Source organism: Carica papaya, chromosome 8 (genome assembly GCF_054855325.1).
Source record: "Carica papaya isolate Zhongbai chromosome 8, ASM5485532v1, whole genome shotgun sequence".
NCBI lineage: Eukaryota > Viridiplantae > Streptophyta > Magnoliopsida > Brassicales > Caricaceae > Carica > Carica papaya.
Window position 1 is genome coordinate 2,870,519 of NC_142316.1, and position 16,555 is coordinate 2,887,073.

The 16,555-nt window shown below is 33.2% G+C and overlaps 1 long non-coding RNA gene across 1 annotated transcript; it reads right to left on the reverse strand.

The window, feature by feature from the left end:
* Positions 1–257: 257 nt before the first annotated feature.
* On the reverse strand, positions 258–3,237 carry LOC148240352 (uncharacterized). The gene is made up of 2 exons (XR_015813961.1): positions 3,062–3,237; positions 258–511 (listed from the first exon to the last, which is right to left on the reverse strand). It is a non-coding gene; the product is annotated as an uncharacterized LOC148240352 (long non-coding RNA).
* Between the last annotated feature and the right edge of the window lie 13,318 nt (positions 3,238–16,555).

A 16,555-nucleotide genomic window follows, 5' to 3' on the forward strand; every position in this document is an offset into this window, starting at 1 on the left:
TTTTAAATTTTAATTATCTTATTACTTCTGTAATAAAGTTCTTCTATCGACATGATAGGCTTAATTTCCTAAAGTTATTGAAAAAATTGCAAGAAAATTAAGAGTAAGACTCATCCTCCATAAATCCTTTCAAACTTTCTAGCCAGTAAGAGATCAAGATCCAAGCTAAGAAGAAATAGTGATCAAATCTTCGACATTGTAATTGTAACGCCCTGTTTTTTTTCTTCAAAAATGGTGTAATATCAATAAAATCAATATGCAAAATATTCGTGTCCCATTTCAAATCAGTCTCGCACCTAAGGAAAAATATCACCATCAAGCACTCATAGTCAAATAGGGACTCTCAACCGTACACGTATCATTACAGCATAGTACAAATGCCTGCATCCTTGAATTACATGCAATTTCCATTACTAGCAACTGTGTAAGTTTTCAATTCTACCAGTAGTAACCCTGCTCCAATTCTTCTATCGATTAGGTTCGAGAACTGGTGACTCCGGTCCTGCTTCATCTGTAAATAATATGGAGTGAGTACACACAACTCAGTATAGTAAATTTAAATCACAAATATAGTATAAAGGCCCAACTAAGCCCCGTTCTTATGTGATTTCCCCTCTCGCTATGTAAGTCATGCTTTCTTTCTACCCTCTATCCTTACAGTATTACTACATCTCCCTAGTAGTTAATCATCATTCATGTCAGGTGTAATCATTTCCCGGACGTCACCCTGAGGCCCTGACTCGGCCACTCACCCACACGGTTACTCCCATTCGTCACCAGCATCGACGACCATTATTCACTCATCTATCACTCGACCCATAGTAGGCCACTCACACAATCCGTCACCAGCATCGGCGACCATTATTTATCCATCTATCACTCGACCCCTAGTTGGCCACTCACATAATCTGTCACCAATATCGGCGACCAGTATTTACCCACATATCACTCGACCCATAGTAGGCCACTCACACAATCCGTCACCAGTATCGGCGACTATTATTTACCCATCTATCACTTGACCCACAGTAGGCCACTCACACAATCCGTCACCAGTATCGACGACCATTATTTACCCATCTATCACTTGACCCCTAGTAGGCCACTCACGCACACCAATACTGTTTTCTTATGTCACCAACATCGGCGACCCATCACATTATCTATCTGAAATTGCCAAACATCACCAATATCGGCGATCGAATTACTCGAGCTGTGTAACGACCACCAAAATTAGCGTCCCCTGATTCCAACACTTCTAAGACCATCTCATCCCGTCTTACTCAGTGTGCCCTGTATACTTGCATACTTAACCCTCACACCAGGTATTCCAATATAACTATTCCTAAACCACCAATCTTGTCCTAAAACTCTCAAATTCACTAATATATTTACAAAACATACCCTAATACACACTCATCCCCTCTACTCTCACACATAGTATATGTACACAAATTCATCCCTACACCAAGTATTTACCCGAAAAATTCATAAATTTACAACATCCACGCCAACACATGTTTCCATGCAACACACACCCATACACAGCACATTTACATAAACCCACATACAACACATCTATATAACTACATCTATACACTGACCATCCGTACACCCAACTACCACAAACCTACGTCTACTGCTCCCAAATTACCAAAATACTCACATCCCACTCCTACATGCCTACACTCTCTGTTTGCTAACCAATCCACTAAATCATTCAATATAGATATCTATTTAACTTATTAGCATCGCTACTTTTATTTCCATGAGCTCCCCTCATCTCTTTTATATACATACCACAACTCTTATCTAGCAATTGAAAAACATTAAAACAATGTATATTTGTCAACTGAATCACCCAACACAGTTACTTATTTCACTCATTCATAACTCCATGTTTTGTTTTCATGATTATCCCTCATCTCTCTCTTGTTTTAACTAATTTTCTATTGGATTTCACATTCTGCTCCACCGACCCATTTCTCTACCTGTACTGTTCACACCAGCAAATAACGCACACACACCGACCACTAGGGCCACGCACACACATGGCTTGCATTCTGCATGCCAGACATGACCCTTCTGCCCTTCACTTTCTCGACCATAACTCTGGCCTCATATACAGAACATATCCGGGATATTCACTCCCCTTCGGACCCTCTGTTATCCGGTCCACTCTGCTGATTGAGTGTTAGTCAGCTAGTTCCTATCACTCCGGCCAGCACAGGCCACACACACACCACACAATAAGAAACAACATACAGAAAAATGTGAATTAGCCTCAGTTTATTATTGATTAATATTTACTCTCTATCTTCTGTCACCAGCGTCCTCATTATCCCACACTACCATCCTTGCCAATTACGACTTCATATTCTACTCTTTTCATGCCCATTGGTCATTATTACTATTCTATCCTCACCTTCATTCACTGGTTTTTAGTCACTGAAATGTATGGTTCACCTGAAATTACTTCAACTCACCTCAAAATCGTCCCAACTAACCTATCATCCAGTAAGTTTCTCATCTGTATCAATTATCAAAATTTGTTCATGCTTATGCCTACTTAAAATCTCTTTCTATCCCTCTCTGTGATACTCATCTCTCATTCGGTGCTCTCTCTGCCTATTTCCTCATTTGCATTGATTTCCGGCACTATTCTCCCTATCCTTACCAATCCGTCATAGCTCCTCCCACTTTTCTTGTTTCGGCATTTCGCCTCACCCTCTCCCGTACGCGTTCTGCCTTTCTAACATTTCCCCCAACTCACCTTATCTCCCTACGGCTCTCTCACACCTATTCAACCACCGTACTTCCTCCTCTAGCAATAACTCACTCACTCACCGTACTCATCTATCCCTCCTTCCACAGCTTCCTCCATCTCCCTCTACTCAGCTCCAATCAATGGTCCGCCACTCACACTCTCTTTTCACTCTCTTATTTCATCTGTCATTGCTTCCTAATCCCATTTCCTTAACCATTTACATATTTCATCAACACTTACGGTCACAACACCACATTCATCCTCATCTTAATTTGAAATTCAAATTTACTATACCTCCAGTCTCCATCTTTTCCTTCCACACTTCCGTAGCTCATACCGTCACTTTCTTTTTTCTCCATTCCCTTTTCTTGTTCCTTCCTGCTCCGAACTTCCTCTTTCTCGAACCTTCTCTTCCCCATTTCTTCTCTGTTTTTTTTCTTTTTTTTTCTTTTCTTCTTTTCCCTCTTTTCTTTTCCTCCCCTCTTTTTTTCTTTTTCCTTCCTCCTATTTACACCCCACCTACCTCTTATCCTGACCGTCCATCCCATCCCCATCCTAGCCGTCCACTCCCTCTCTTCCAAACGACATCGTTCTCTCTCCCTCTCCCCGATTATATATATTTCTGATTATGTATTATTATTATTATTATTATTATTATCCTATATTTATATATATACACATACAAATGCAATTTTTTTTTTAATTTTTTTTTTTCAAATATCAACTATTTCAGTAATTGCTAGATCTATAGCCGATAATCCCTTGAGAAACTGAAGGAATCATTGTAATTGTTTAGAAACCTTAAGCACTTGAGCTTTTTTACGGATTAGTACAATACAACCTGAAATAATCCTTAAACTTATTAAATAGAAAAGGGAAAGAAAGCCACTTACTTGAAACAAGATAATTTGTTTGTGTTTTTACCAAACAAGATAATTTTATTTCCTGCTACATACATATAACACACACACACACATATAAAGAAAAAAGAAAAGGAACAAATATGAGGAAATCTTTTCTTTGCCTGAAGAAACTCCATTAGCTAAACGAAAAATGAAGTCAATGCTGCAAGAGTTCAACATCCAAGCTTTTTCATTGTTAGAATTGATGAGAGTGGCAGTTGTCTAAAAAGCGGAAGGTGATGGAAGAGATGGGGACAACTGTTGAAGAAGATGAACAAGAATGATTGCAGTGGTTGTTGAAGAAGAGGCAGGAGAAGAGGATGACGATGATGAATTTTGAGTTTAGAAGAATGAGTGAAATTTGAAATTAGTGTCATGATTTTTATCTTTTAAGTATTTATATTTTATAGCTTTAATTTAAAATTTAAATATATGATATATGTTGGATCTGATTCAAACAAATTTTTAATCTCTATACCCAAACCTACCTTGCGTTGCAAATATTACCATGCTGACACGGACTCAAATCATTCGAACCTGATACTTTTTGAAAGAAACTATAACATATCGGATTTAGACAGGTTGGATTAATCAGGTTCGAGTCAATATTGTCATCTTTGGTTTTGTTTTGTTTTTCCCTATGATGTAATAAAATAAGATGTTAAGTCTCTATACATTGCCATACTATTTAAGAGATAACTTAAAAGTAAATAACTTTGATAACTTTACTAATAACTTCTAAAATGCTAATTATAATTAGAGTATAACACAAATAATGTAACTTGATTAATATTAATATTAATATATAGACTCATGATAATTATAAAATTTTCAACATATTATATTTGGTTGGAAATTTTTTTTGGATATTTAAGTTTCTACTCGCTCGTTACATCTTAAGTATATGGAAAATTCTCGATGGAGCCTCAAGTAGTCATGGTCAATATTTTATATGAACAGACCCTAATAAAATATTTTTACATTTTATTGAATAAATCAATAAATTAAATATTTTGATATACATAATTAATTTTATTTTTAAAAAACTTTAAAATATCAACAAAAATCTTTTCCAAAAGTTTTTCCAAGAGGCATCTCCTTAAAATTTCTTAAAGCTTTTCATGCTTGTTCATCACATTTAAGATACATATTCTTATTTATATAAGCATATATATATTGAAACATTAACAAGAATCTTAAAAGAAAAAATCTTTCGTTTCATATTCTTGTAGACGTGCATGTATATATTCTTCAATTTTTTCTTTCAAATGAGTATATATCCTTTAAAAAGTGCAATATATAAATTAAAAAAAATTACATGTACGTATCAAATTATTTTTTTTAAGAAAGATACATACATATATATATATATATATATATATAAGATTGTAGAATAATATACATCAAATTGTTACTTGAAGATGTACTAAAGTACATGGGTTTAATTATTAATTAGTTAAAGAAATGATTAATATTGGCTTATAATTGAAGATTTAATATAGGAGAATATGATACAATTGTACATACACATATAAGATTTGTACAATAGTAATGAAATAAAATCTAAACAAAATCTAACTTTTCGATTTAATGTATCGCGAGGCTTCACCCCCACTCTTTGGGTATTCTTTCTTTTCGATAAAACTTCTATATTACTCTATTTTAAAAAAGTTTTAACTTAACTATTGAGTATGAATCTGATACCTTATTATTAATATATTCTATTTGCTTAAAAGTTATATATATCATCAAAATCTAGGCTAAGATATTACTTCTTTCTGTACTATACAAAAATGCCCAAAATTTTCTCTAAATAATTTTCTCATTCAAAATTCTACTTGTATTTTCAAAAAGTAGACAAGGTTATGCATTTATGTTATATCCAACTACTGTTGTTTGATTTCTTAGTAGTCACAAATAGGCAAAATCCTAAAATTCCTCTTATACTATAAAAGAATTTTCAAAATTCTCTCTAAATTATTTTTTTTTCAAAATTCTCTTTGTACTTTTTAAAAACAGTCAAAGTTTTCTCTATCTGTAAATCCAACTAATATCGTTTAAGAACCATTAAGTGTGGTAGCTTGAAAATACATCCGAGTTAATTTCTTATATTTGATGTATTTAAATTAGCTTTACATGTGTTTGAGAATATATAACAAGGTTAATGACATAGTTTAGAGTCAAATGAAAAAATAACTTACCTTTTAGATGAACTGATATGTGAAAAGTAGTAATGTTAAGATGAAGTGACATCACAAAAAAGTGGCAACTTTTAGATGAAATGGCATGTGAAAAGTTGTAACTTTTTAGATAAAGTGGCATGTGAAAAGGTCTTTTAGATAAAATGACATATGAAGAGTGGTAACCTTTTAAGTTAAGTGACATGATGAAAGGTGACAACTTTTAGATGAAATAGTATGATGGAATGGTGGCAACTTTTTTCTCGTGGCTCCCCACTCCTATGAATAAGGGACAAGAGAAGGGAGGAAGAGACATTCTGAATGAGAGAAAAATAGTGAAAAGTATAGAGGTTAAGGAAGAAGAGGGAGTACAAAGTGTGTGATTTTTGAGAGTATTTTGAGATTTTAGATAAAACTCTTGAGGAAACCCTACTAAATTTGTGAGAATAGAGAAAGAAGAATAAGGATCACGATCAAATGGAAGTTATAGATCGTTAGAAAGGTAAGTTTTTTCTTAAGTTTTAAAGTTCAGTTTCTCTTTGATTTTTGGGATTAGTTTTTTAGTATTGTGTCGGAATTAAGATTACGACTGCTAAGAACCTAAGATAAGTAGATATTATGATTCATAGCCTATGTAGTTTAAAGTATTTTACGTGTTTTCAATATAAAAATGTGCACATGTTTATTTTGTCTTATGTATTTGTTAAGTAAGTATTTATTAAAGTTTTACTTCGATATAAATGTTATTTCACTTTGTGTTTTTAAAATGTGATTTTGATATGTGTGCATCAATCATTATGGAAAGCACCTATATTATACTAGACTTTAATCTGACCGTATATAACCGTTCCGTGTTCTGGTGTATTAGTCAAGTGATAAGTGTATACCCATATATAATCGTTCCGTATTCGGGTATATGGGAAAATAGTCTTATCTGCGTGCCCTAACTGTTTTATGCTCGGGGGTTAGCAGTATTTTAAGGTACTCATGTATATCGTTCTGTGTTCGGGTACATAGGGAACTAGTGATAAGTATCTGTACCTATGCATAATGTATGGTAACTAATTGATCCTCTATAATAGTGATGAGATATACAACATGTATCTGTTTTCTGAGTTGTGCTTTCGTCTTCTGATTCGTATCTGTTTTGCATGTACTATATTTTGATTTCATAAAATTACTTATTGGGATATTTTATCTCACCCCTTTTATCACTCTCTATACAGAAGATACTGCAGCAGAGTGAGTGGTGATACAGAGGAAATATCTGAAGCCTAAACTCTAATATTAAGATTACTATTTCGTATTTTTGTTTAGTAATTTAAGTAAGGAAATTTAGAGTCTAATACATATGTTTATGTTTTATATTTAAGGGATGTAATACTTATGTGACTCTTTTATTATTAATAAAGTTAAGTTATTTTACTTAACTCGAATTTATATGATTTAAAGAAATATGCTGCGGTCATTATCCCATAAGACGGGGTGTGGTCTGTGACAAGTGGTATCAGAGCACGATTTTATGATATCCCTTGAATACAAGACTTAAGGTTACATAAGACTTAGATAGAGTTAGAAAACATAGGAAAATGTCCCTAAATTTGAATTTCATGAATGTAGGAAATGGCAAGGATACCAAGAGAATAGGTACATCAGATTTCGGAAGACCAGATCGAACAGAGGCTAGATAGACTCTTGCGTATAGTCAAAGGCTTGGCCACGATGGTAATTCAACACGTAGTCCATAGCCAAAGTGCTACAAACGATAATAATACTAGTACCAGTAACACCCAACCGATGGAGGAAAATAATAAAAAACTCATTGAAAGATTTAAGAGAATGAACCCACCATCATTTGCTGGAGCAACCAACCCAATATTAGCCAAACAATGGATCATTGATTAGAGAAGATACTTGATGTTCTCAGTGCCACTTCAGAGCAAAAGGTACAATTAGCCACATTCATGTTCAAGGGAGCTATAAAACACTGGTGGCGCCTGAAGAAGGGATCGTTGAGGACATTGATCCCTTGGGAAGTATTTAGAGTGACATTCTATGATAAGTATTTCCCTGAATTTGTTCAGGAACAAAAGCAAATGGAGTTCCTAGAATTAAAGCAAGGGAATATGAGTGTGGGAGAATATGCAGAAAATTTTATAAATCTGGCTCAGTTCGCACCCAACTTAGTAGCAGATGGAAGCCTAATAGCTAGGAAGTTTAAAAAAAGCCTACGTAAAGAGATCTAGGATAAAATCTCCATTTTGAAAATTAATGACTATCAAGAAGCATTGAACAGGCCTAGATTGTAGAAGAGGCTACAAATCTAGTCCCACAACAGATCCAGAGGGTTAAACCATTCATACCAACAATAAGAGGAAAGTCTATGAGCCACAACAACCTGATAAAAGGCAGAAAATGGATCTCTTAGTCCCAGCACAAGGGCCGGAATAGATATGCTCCCATTGTAGAAAGAACCATGGTCAGACCCTGTTACAAGTTGATAAATAGATGTTTCAGATGGTAGTACTCAACATCATATCAAAGAGTATCCTATCAACAAAGAGCATATCAGACCAACAACTCAAGGAAGAGTATATATCATTAGAGAGCGAGATGTTCAATCCTCTCAGGATATAATCCAAGGTATGTTCACTATCTCCAGTACTTTGGCTAAAGTTTTAATAGACTCAGGATCTACACACTCTTTTACATCACATGAATTTGCTCAGTATCTGAACAATGAACAATCACCTTTAGAATATGAATTAGTAGTCTCTACCCCATCCAATAAGACTTTGACCACTAGTACAGTCTGTCGAGCATGTATTATAGAGATTGCCAACATAGAGTTACTAGTAGATCTTATATTCCTAGACATGCATGATTTTAACGTCATACTAGGAATGGATGTGCAGGGTATTTGGCTTACGTAGTGGAGAATAAAAGTAGAGAAGTCAATCTACAACAGATACCAGTGGTGAAGAAATTTTTTGATTTTTTCCCAAAAGATCTTCCAGGTTTACCTGCAGGCCGGGAGATCAAGTTCTTCATTGACTAAATTCCTGGTACGAGTCCTATCTCTAAGGCTCCATATTAAATAGCAAAAGCTGAATTAGAGGAACTCAAGAAACAATTGTAGGAATTATTGGATAAGGGTTTCATCAGACCAAGTGTATACAATGAGGAGCTCCAGTACTATTTGTGAAGAAGAAAGATGGTACCATGTGACTCTATATCGATTATCGGTAACTAAACCAAGTTACATAAATAATAAGTATCCATTGCCTTGTATCAATGATCTATTTGACCAACTTCAAGGAGCATAAGTATTTTCAAAGATTGATCTACATTTTGGATACCATCAATTAAAAATTAAGAAAGAGGATATTCCTAAACTTCCTTTAGAACCAGGTATAGCCATTACGAATTCTTAGTCATACCGTTTGGTCTAGCAAATGCTCCTGCAGCATTTATGGATTTGATGAACAGAGTCTTCTAGCCATTCTTAGATAAGGTTGTCATTGTTTTCATTGATGATATACTGATTTATTCACGGAGAGAGGTTGAACATGCAAAGCATTTGACAATAGTGCTTGGAATACTTAAGAAAAAGAAGTTGTATGTCAAGTTTAAGATGTGTGAGTTTTGGTTAAATGAGGTTGCCTTCCTTGGACATATAGTTTCAAAGGACGGGATATCAGTAGATCCAGTTAAAGTAGAAACAGTAGAAAACTGGAAAAGGCCTATAATGGTAACTGAAGTCCGAAGTTTATTTAAAAATTTTCAAAGATTGCTACTCCACTAACTCAGCTCACTAGAAAAGATACTAAGTTTGAATGGAACGATAAGTGTGAACAAAATTTTTAAGAACTAAAGAAACAGTTGAAAATAGCTCCAATATTGATTATTCCTAATGGTACTAGTGGATTCTCTATCTACAGTGATGCTTCAAAGCAAGGGTTGGGATGCGTGGTAATGCAACATGAAAAAGTGAGCTTATGGTTCCAAACAATTAAAGAATTATGAGTATAACTATCCTACCCATAACTTATAACTTGTCGTCATAATTTTTATTTTAAAGATCTGGTGCCATTATCTATATGGTGAAAGTTTTGAGATTCACACAGACTATAAGAGTTTGAAGTATTTGTTCTCGCAGAAAGAACTAATATGCACCAAAGGAGATGGATGGAATTACTTAAGGATTATGATTGCGAGATCCTATACCATACAGAAAAAGGCAATATGGTTGTAGATGCACTTAGTAGGAAGAGTATGTGCACTCTTGCCTACATAATGGCCTCAGAATGGAGACTCGTAGATGAGTTCTAGAAATTGAATCTGAATGTCTAACATAAGAGATCAAGAGGATACCTAGCCAATATAAAATTGCAACCCATTTTGATGCAGAAAATTAGAGAAGCTCAGTAGTTTGATCTTACCTTAAAGTCAATTATGGAAGATGTCAGTTAGGGCCTTAGGCCAGAATTCAGACTATCAAAAGATGGTGTATTCAGGTTTGGAAGCAGAGCATGTATGCTGAATAATAATAGTATGAAAAATGAGATTTTAGAAGAAGTACACTGCTCTAGATTTGCTATGCACCCTGACAACACTAAAATATATCAGAACTTAAGGACCAAATATCAATGGAGTGGGATGAAGAAGGATATAGCTAAGTTCGCTTTTAAATGTCTAATATGTTAACAAGTGAAGGCTGAACATCAAAGACCAGCAGGATTACTTTAACTTTACTAGTAGTATAGTGGAAACGGGAACATATTACTATAGATTTCATGGTGGGTTTACCTAAAACAAGATCCCAACATGATGCTATTTGGGTTATCATTGATAAACTAACCAAGTCAGCTCATTTTCTGACTATCAAAGTAAATGACCTACTGGACAAGTTGGTCAGTCTCTATATCAAGGAGATTGTGAGATTGTATGGAATTCTAATCACAATCATCTCTGATCGAGATCCCCACTTTACTTCAAGATTTTAGACCAGTCTACAGAATGCTATGGGGACCAAGCTATCCTTTAGTATGAATTTCCATCCTCAAACAGATGGTCAATCAGAATGGACAATTCAAACTCTAGAAGATATGTTATGAGCATGTGTCATTGAGTTGTGAGGTAATTGGGATGATCATTTACTTTTGATTAAGTTCGCGTATAATAATAGTTATCAGTCTAGCATTCAAATGGCACCCTATGAGGCTTTGTACGGAAGATCCTGCATATCACCTACTTGTTGGGAAGAAGTTGGAGAATGAAAATTAGTTGGACCTCAATTAGTGGAAGAAACTATAGAGAAAGTGAAATTGATCAGGAAACATCTTCTGACAGCTCAAAATAGGTAGAAAAGTTATACTGACAATCGAAGGAGAGATTTAAAATTTGAAGTAGGCAACCGTGTATTCATGAAAATCTCACCAATTAAAGGGATTATGAGATTTGAGAAGAAAGAAAAACTCAGTCCTCGATTTATTAGACCTTTTAAGATATTGGATAGAGTGGGAGCTGTCGCCTACCGTTTAGCATTACCACATAAGTTAGCCAACATACACAATGTCTTCCATCTTTCGATGTTGAAGAAATATCACTTAGATCCATCATATGTATTCATATACGAACCCCTTGCACTTTAGGATAATCTATCTTACATTAAGCTTCCTGTGTAGATAGTGGATCGCAAAAAAAGGATATTACAGTCCAAGTTAATCTCCTTAGTAAAGGTACAATGGCAACACCATTCGACTGAAGAAGCCACGTGGGAGCCAGAAGAGGAAATGAAGGCCAAATATCCACATATGTTTTTGACTACTGGTAAGTCTAATTTGGAGGACCAAATTTCTTTTTAAGGGGGGAGGATGTGATAGCTCGAAAATACATCCGGGTTAATTTTTTATATTTGATATATTTAAATAAGTTTTACATGTGTTTGAAAATATATAATAGGGTTAATGATATAGTTTAGAGTCAAACAGACAAAGGATGGATAAGGATGAAAGAGCTACAATAAGCATGAAGAAGTATGGAAAAAGGTAGGAACCTTTTAAATGAAGTGGTATAATGAAAAGTAATAACTATTAGATAAAATGACATAACAGAAAATGACAACTTTTAGATGAAGTGACATTACAGAAAATGACAACTTTTAGATGAAGTAGCATGTGAAAAGTGGGAACCTTTTAGATAAAGTGGCATGTGAAAAAGGCTTATAGATAAAATGACATTTGAAGAGTGGTAACGTTTTAAGTGAAGTGACATGATGAAAAGTGACAACTTTTAGATAAAATAGTATGACGAAATAGTGGCAATCTTTTCCTCGTGGCTCCCCACTCTTATAAATAGGGGATAAGAGAAGGGAGGAAGAGACATTTCGGATGATAGGAAAATAATGAAAAACATATAGGTGAAGAAAGAAGAGGGAATACGAAGTGTGTGATATTTGAGAGTATTTTGAGCTTTTAGATAAAAATCTTGAAGAAACTCTGCTAAATTTGTGAGAGCAGAGAAATAAGAAAAGAAAAAGAATAAGGATCACGATCAAAAGGAAGTTATAAACCATTAGAATGATAAGCTTTTCTTAATTTTTGAAGTTCAGTTTCTCTTTGATTTTTGGAATTAGTTTTTTAATATTGTGTTGGATATTTTTGAGTCAAGAAAATGACAAAAAATCATCGCAAAACTCTATCGAATTTTTTAGAAGAAAAAGTCATAAATAAATTTGGAACTCTGCTGGAATTAAGACTACGACTGCTACGGACCTAAGGTAAGTGGATATTATAGATTCATAGCCTACATAATTTTGAAGTATTTTTCGTATTTTCAATATAAAAATGTACACGTATTTTATTTATCTTCCGAATTTGCTAAGTAAGTATTTGCTAAAGTTTTATTTTAATATAAGTATTATTTCGCTTTGTATTTTCAAAATGTGATTTTGATATGTGTATATCACTTATTGTGGAAAGAAGTTACTTTGAAAACACCTGCATTATGTTAGGCTTCAATCTGCCCGTACATAATCGTTACGTATTTAGGTGTATTGGCAAAGTGATAAGTGTGTACCCATACATAACCGTTACGTGTTTGGATGTATGGGAAAATAGTCTGATTCGCATGCCCTAGTCGTTCCATGTTTGGGGGGTAACAGTATTTCAAGGTACTCATGTATGTCGTTCCCTGTTCGGGTACATGGGGAACCAGTGATAAGTATCTGTACCTATGCATAATGTATAGTAACTGATTGATCCTCCATAATAGTGATGAAGTATATAATGAATATGTTTTTTGATTTGTGCTTTCATCTTCTGATTCGTATACATTTTGGAAAGATTATATGATATATATTTTGTTATTTGTAAAGAAACTATATATTGCATGTACTATACTATGATTTCATAATATTACTTATTGAGATATTTTATCTCACCCCCTATCATCCTCCAGATATTGAAGATACCACTACAGAGTGAGTGATTATACAGAAGAAATTTCTAAAGTCTAAACTCTGATATTAAGGTTATTATTTTGTACTTTTGTTTAATAATATAAGTAAGAAAATTTAGAGTCTCGTACTTATGTTTATGTTTTATATTTAAAAGATGTAATACTTCTGCGACTCTTTTATTATTAATAAAGTTAAGTTACTTTACTTTACTTAAGTCTATATGATTTAAGAAAGTATGCTCCGGTTATTACCTTATAAGACGGGGTGTGACGTGTGACATTTTCTTCGTCCCAATGTGCCCAAAGCAAGAAAGCTTCATATATTTTTAAAGAAAATTTGGAAAGAATCTTACTCCTTTTCCCTACACTTGATGAAGGCAAAACAAAGAAAAATCATAAATCCAAAGAGTGTTTTTTCATATAACTTCTCATGACATAACAAACCATTAAGTATCAGAAGAATATTTCTCTAGTTGAACGACAATTGTTGCCCCAGGTGTCCTTTGTCAATCACAAATTAGACATAGTCAATGGGCTTTGGTAGAGCTAAACATGACTTCTTTGGAATAATTCGGGGAGTCAAAAACTCTAGAAGCTTCACACTTGGCTAGCTTTTCAGATGTGAGGCACCTAGTGCATAATAAAGCAAGGTGGAAGGTGTTTCTCACATGAGACAAATTATGCATGTAATAGAAACCTCTGGGTTAACAACATCCATAGTTGTGTTACTATTAGCTTTCAACATATCTGAAGCTTTTTATATTCGAAACAGGTTGAAGATGAAGAAGATGGAGAAATGACGGTCTACTTGTAAACAAAATTGTTGGAATTGGCCCTGATGTGTTGCTGACATGGCATTTGCACTGACAAATTAAAACAATGTGATAAGTCACTTGACATATTACCTACCACCTTAGTGTTCCTAAATGGTGTTAGCTACATTTAATGGAGAGAGAAAAATTATCTGATAGTTTTTTCAAAAGTAAAAAGAAAAGGATGTTTTGAACAAAAAAATAGTTTAGGAGAATTCTAAAGATTTTTCTATAGTACAAAGGAAATTATGGTATTTTAACTTATTCATGAGTATTCAAAAATAAAAAAGTGTTAACTGGATCTAACAGAGAAGTGAAACTTTAACTTTTTTGAAAGTACTAGATGAATTTTGAATTTTGAATGTTTTTATATAGTACAAGGTACTTCATTATTTCAGCCTAACAAGTTATGCGAATCAAATATATATTCTTTTTATATTTGCTCCTCCATCAAAAAATTTTAAGCTCTTTCATTGGCTTGTATTTGCTAATTATCTCTATATAAAGTTTATCAATCACATACATCTATATAATGAAATAAAAACACTATTATAATATATTGCATGCCTAAATTTCCAATATAATAATTAAATTTGTATTCATAATTTTTAGAAAGTTATATAACTCATATATATTTTTATATTTGATCTTCCAAAAAAATATTTTAAGCTCTTTCAGTGGGTTATATAAATTTTATCAATCACATACGTCTTTATAAAGGAATAGAAACACTACAGTAATGTCTTGCATGATTAATATTCTAATGTAATAATTAAATTTGTATTCATAATTTTTAATGAGGTAAAGCCTATGCTTATCTTCGGGTTAATACTATATTTTAAAATTCAATTATCTTTCATAAAATAAAGTAGAAAAAGAAGCTTTGGCCATATTTATTGCGAGTAAGAGTGTATTCACAAAAAATAGCTTTTGTTTATTAAAAAAATAAGGCAAAATATGTGACAGAACATGTGTTACTTAACTAAGAACAAAAGATGTACATATGTTGTTGAGAAACATAAAAAGAATAAAATTATTAAATAAACCATGAATCTCTCTTTTTTTCTAAAAAATAAATATATAATTATTAAATTTATAAATTATCTAGAAAATCCTAAAGAAATTTGGTTCCTCGACTCATAAACAAATAGACTAAATTTGTCTGATTGGGTTCGATTTTGGTTATACTCTTTGTTCGGTTGGTTCAATATGGTTAAAATGATTCAGGTTTTTAATTTTAGAACTCTTACTCAAACCAACCAAATTGATTGCTTATACACCCTTATTTCAAAAGTTAATGGTTAGTACCATAATAACATGTACAATTAAAAGGGTAAAATATTTTGCTTTCATGTTATGCAATTAATAAATAAAGTACAAAAAAGGAGATCATGTTTTTTGCATGCTAGTAAATTAATTTTTATTGGTTGAATGCTTATTATAAATAAACTACAAGTTCTTCTAAGGAAACTACAAAAGTGCGATTAACTAAAAAGAAAGTACTTTATATGTGAGAAGAGAGGAGAGAAAATGACATTACCAAGGTATATAGTGCTTCAATCAAAATATAATGACAAATTTTTACGTTATATCCATGAAGATAGGCAAATGCATTCATTTCTTCAATTCTCTGGAGACGATGTTTTGAGTCCATATTCGAAGTTTGAAGTAGAGTCTTCAAAAATGGTAAGTGGATTGGTACACTTAAGGTGTTGTTATAACAACAAATATTGGGGTAGGTCGTCTAAAGATAATTTGTGGATCATTTGTGGTGCTGACCAACAGAATGAAAATCAATTTGATTGGACTTGTACGTTATTTCAACCTAATTTTGTAGAAGGTAATTCTCAAAATCTTCGATTTCGCCATGTCCAACTTAAACACTACTGTTCCTTATGGAGTGCGGAACAACCGTTCAATGATTGCTTATTTGCAAGCTCTGAGCATATTGATAAGGATGGCCGTGATATTTGCATGATTTTTAATTGGGAGTATGAAACACAAAAAGAGACACTAGTTGCCTCTGTTGCTATTTAAAAGTTCCCCCTGGTCATGTGGTGTATTGTTGTTGTGTCAATATTTGTATTGTTTGGGTTAGAAGTTCTACTACTAATGTTGCTTGTGTACTTTATTATGTCTTTTAAATTTTAAATATTATAATAAAGTTATTTTGAATATTATACATCATGTGAAATCACCTTAGTCGTAAATATTATTTCTAAAATAAACTTTATAGATTGTTGGGATTTAGGTATGTTCCTAGATATGAATTGTCAATCATTATCATGATATTTATCTTGAAAGTGAGCAACTCTTTTCTTAATACACATTCGATGGTTTACTTATATGTGTAGATAAAGATAAAAGTATTTCGTGGAAATAATGACGAAAATTTTTAGATGAATATACGGACCGAATTTAGAACTTATTAGG